Source organism: Cucurbita pepo, chromosome LG16 (assembly GCF_002806865.2).
Source record: "Cucurbita pepo subsp. pepo cultivar mu-cu-16 chromosome LG16, ASM280686v2, whole genome shotgun sequence".
NCBI lineage: Eukaryota > Viridiplantae > Streptophyta > Magnoliopsida > Cucurbitales > Cucurbitaceae > Cucurbita > Cucurbita pepo.
In genome coordinates this window covers 3,202,959-3,207,426 of record NC_036653.1, presented here as the reverse complement: position 1 = coordinate 3,207,426, position 4,468 = coordinate 3,202,959, and the positions used below count along the sequence as shown (strand labels likewise).

General features: G+C 40.5%; 1 non-coding gene across 1 annotated transcript; it reads left to right on the top strand.

Annotated features, from left to right (window-relative positions):
- The first annotated feature begins 2,455 nt into the window (after positions 1 to 2,455).
- TRNAK-CUU lies at positions 2,456 to 2,529 on the top strand. The gene has a single exon. It is a non-coding gene; the product is annotated as a tRNA-Lys (tRNA).
- Positions 2,530 to 4,468: the final 1,939 nt, after the last annotated feature.

Below are 4,468 nucleotides of genomic sequence, written 5' to 3'. Positions count from 1 at the left end.
AACCCAAGCTATGATACAATCGCTTTTTGTCTCACAATAATATGAGTTTTCAAAAGTGAGATTTGAACCCAAGCCCTCTTACAAGTACTAGAACTTAAGTCTAGCACCTTAGACAACTCGGCCATCTTGACTGCTTATTGTGCATTTCAGGATTGGTTTAAGAGGGAATTTCGCATTCTGTATATGGGTGTGTAAACGTCTCCCAAGTAGATGCGTTTTAAAACTGTGAGGCTGACGACGATACGTAACGGATTAAAAGAGATAATATCTACTAGCTGTTGGAGAGAGGAAGGAAACAATTCTAATAAGGGTGTGAAAACCTCTCCCTAATAGGCGCGTTATAAAATTGTGAGGCTGATGGCAATACCCAAATACAAAAATGGACAATGTATGCTAGCAGTGGCCTTGGACTTTTACAAATGACATCAGAGCTAGTCACTAGGCGATGTGCCAGTGAGGACACTTAGCCCTCAGAAGAGATCAATAGTGAGATCCCACATCGATTAGAGAGGTGAAGAAACATTTCTTATAAGAATCTAAAAACCTCTCCCTAGTAGATGCGGTTTAAAACCGTGAGAGAGATACCAAGACGTAACGAACGAAAGTAGACAATATCAACAAATAGTGGTCTTGGATTGTAACAAAATGATTGGTTGGAATAGCTCAGTCAGTTAGAGCGTGTGGACCTTATAACCACAAGGTCAAAGGTTCAAGCCCACCTTCCAGCGATGTGAATGAAGCAAGATCGTGTTTATTGCTTCTTCTCCCTAGGACAAATTTTTAGTCGATAAACACTAGTGAGTTCGATCTTATCATTTGGTAAATAATGATTCTTTTGACCCGAGCCCATCATCAATCACATAATGGTAGTAGATATTATCCACTTTGGCTCGCTTTGCCTAACAATAATATGGATGTCAAAAGTGGGATTTGAGAACCCACACCCTCTTACAAGGACAAGAACTAGAGTCTGGCGCCTTAGACCACTCGGCCATCCTGATTGCTTATTGTGCATTCCAGGATTGGTTTGAGAGGGGATTTAGCATTCCGTATATGTGTGTGTAAACGTCTCCCTAGTAGACGCGTTTTACAACTATGAGGCTGTCGACGATACGTAACGGATTAAAATAGATAATATCTACTAGCTGTTGGAGAGAGGAAGGAAACAATCTTAATAAGGGTGCGAAAACCTCTCCCTAATAGGCGCGTTTTAAAACTGTGAGGCTGATGGCTATACCCAATGACGAAATGATATCAGAGCTACTCAGTAGGCGATGTGCTAGTGAGGACACTTGGCCCTCAGAAGGGGTCGATAGTGAGATCCCACATCGATTAGAGAGGTGAAAGAACATTTCTTATAAGGATCTGAAAACCTCTCCCTAGTGGATGCGGTTTAAAACCGTGAGAGAGATACCGAGACGTAACGAACGAAAGTAGACAATATCAACAAATAGTGGTCTTGGATTGTAACAAAATGATTGGTTGGAATAGCTCAGTCAGTTAGAGCGTGTGGACCTTATAACCACAAGGTCAAAGGTTCAAGCCCACCTTCCAGCGATGTGAATGAAGCAAAATCTTGTTTATTGCTTCTTCTCCCTAGGACAAATTTTAGTGAGTTCGATCTTATCATTTGGTAAATAATGATTCTTTTGACCCGAGCCCATCATCAATCACATAATGGTAGTAGATATTATCCACTTTGGCTCGCTTTGCCTAACAATAATATGGATGTCAAAAGTGGGATTTGAGAACCCACACCCTCTTACAAGGACAAGGACAAGAACTGGAGTCTGGCGCCTTAGACCACTCGGCCATCCTGATTGCTTATTGTGCCATAATGGTAGTAGATATTATCCACTTTGGCTCGCTTTTCCTAACAATAATATGGATGTCAAAAGTGGGATTTGAGAACCCACACCCTCTTACAAGGACAAGAACTAGAGTCTGGCGCCTTAGACCACTCGGCCATCCTGATTGCTTATTGTGCATTCCAGGATTGGTTTGAGAGGGGATTTAGCATTCCGTATATGTGTGTGTAAACGTCTCCCTAGTAGACGCGTTTTACAACTATGAGGCTGTCGACGATACGTAACGGATTAAAATAGATAATATCTACTAGCTGTTGGAGAGAGGAAGGAAACAATCTTAATAAGGGTGCGAAAACCTCTCCCTAATAGGCGCGTTTTAAAACTGTGAGGCTGATGGCTATACCCAATGACGAAATGATATCAGAGCTACTCAGTAGGCGATGTGCTAGTGAGGACACTTGGCCCTCAGAAGGGGTCGATAGTGAGATCCCACATCGATTAGAGAGGTGAAAGAACATTTCTTATAAGGATCTGAAAACCTCTCCCTAGTGGATGCGGTTTAAAACCGTGAGAGAGATACCGAGACGTAACGAACGAAAGTAGACAATATCAACAAACAGTGGTCTTGGATTGTAACAAAATGACTGGCTGGAATAGCTTAGTTGGTTAGAGCGTGTGGCTCTTAACCACAAGGTCGAAGGTTCAAGCCCACCTTCTAGCGATGTGAATGAAGCACACCTTATAATCGTGTTTATTGCTTCTTCTCCCTTAGTCGATAAACACTAGTGAGTTCAATTGATATCCACAATGGTACAAAAAGTTGAAATGTATGAAGGTACAAACCACAATGGTCACAATGATATCCACAATGGTACAAAGTTCCTTTTCTTAACTTTGAAAAGTTGAAATGTACAAACCACAATGGTACAAAGGTCCTTACCAAGTTCTTATCATTTGGTAAATAATGATTCTTTTGACCCAAGCCCATCATCAATCACATAATTGTAGTAGATATTATCCACTTTGCTCGCAGTGGCTCGCGTTTTGCATAACAATAATATGGATGTCAAAAGTAAGATTTGAACCCACACCCTCTTTCGAGGACCAAAGCTTGAGTTTGACTCATTAGACCACTCGGCCATCCTGACTGCTAATTGTGTATTCCAGAATTAGTTTGAGAGGGGTTTTAGCATTCCGTATATGTGTGTGTAAACGTCTTAGACGCGTTTTACAACTATGAGTCTGACGACGATACGTAACGGATTAAAATAGATAATATCTACTAGCTGTTGGAGAGAGGAAGGAAACAAAATTAATAAGGGTGCGAAAACCTCTCCTTAATAGGCGCGTTTTAAAACTGTGAGGCTGATGGCAATACCCAATGATGAAAATGGACAATGTCTGCTAGCAGTGGGCTTGGACTTTTACAAATGATATCAGAGCTACTCAGTAGGCGATGTGCTAGTGAGGACACTTGGCCCTCAGAAGGGGTCGATAGTGAGATCCCACATCGATTAGAGAGGTGAAAGAACATTTCTTATAAGGATCTGAAAACCTCTCCCTAGTGGATGCGGTTTAAAATCGTGAGAGAGATACCGAGACGTAACGAACGAAAGAAGACAATATCAACGAATAGTGGTCTTGGATTGTAACAAAATGACTGGCTGGAATAACTTAGTTGGTTAGAGCGTGTGGCTGTTAACCACAAGGTCGAAGGTTCAAGGCCCACCTTTTAGCGATGTGAATGAAGCACACCCTATAATCGTGTTTATTGCTTCTTCTCCCTAGGACAAATTTTTAGTCATATCCACAATCGTACAAAGTTCCATTTCTTAACTTTCAAAAGTTGAAATGTACGAAGTTATTATCATTTGGTAAATAATGATTCTTCAATCACATAATGGTATTAGATATTATCCACTCTGGCTCGCATTTTGCCTAACAATAATATAGATGTCAGAAGTCGGATTTGAACCCAACCACTCGGCCATCCTGACTGCTTATTGTGCATTCCAGGATTTGTTTGGGAGGGGATTTAGCATTCCGTATATGTGTGTGTAAACGTCTCCCTAGTAGACGCGTTTTACAACTGTGAGGCTGACGACTATACGTAACGTTTTAAAATAGATAATATCTACTAGCTGTTGGAGAGAGGAAGAAAACAATCTTAATAAGGGTGTGAAAACCTCTCCCTAATATGCGCATTTTAAAACTGTGAGGCTGATGGCAATACCCAATGAAAAAAATGGACAATGTCTGCTAGCAATGGCCTTGGACTTTTAGAAATGATATAAGAGCTTCTCAGTAGGCGATGTGCTAGTGAGTGTTAGGATCGATACCAGTTGTTAGCTCTGATACCAATTGTTAGGATCGCACAACAACGCACACACTCGATCTAAATGAACAACAAAGAATGGGATAGTGAAAATTGCAAGGAGAACTCTGGCTAAAAGAATTTTTTTTATTGTTGACTTCAGGTTACAACAAGAGAGTACAGAGAATAGAAAAGTACATTTTCAAAGCTCTACCGGACCAGATATATATATGGTATAGTTTACTATATATAGCTTTACCAGATTTAGCCATCTACTATATATAGCTATTTACCATATATAGCTTTACCGGATATAGCTTTACCATATATAGCTTTACTATATATA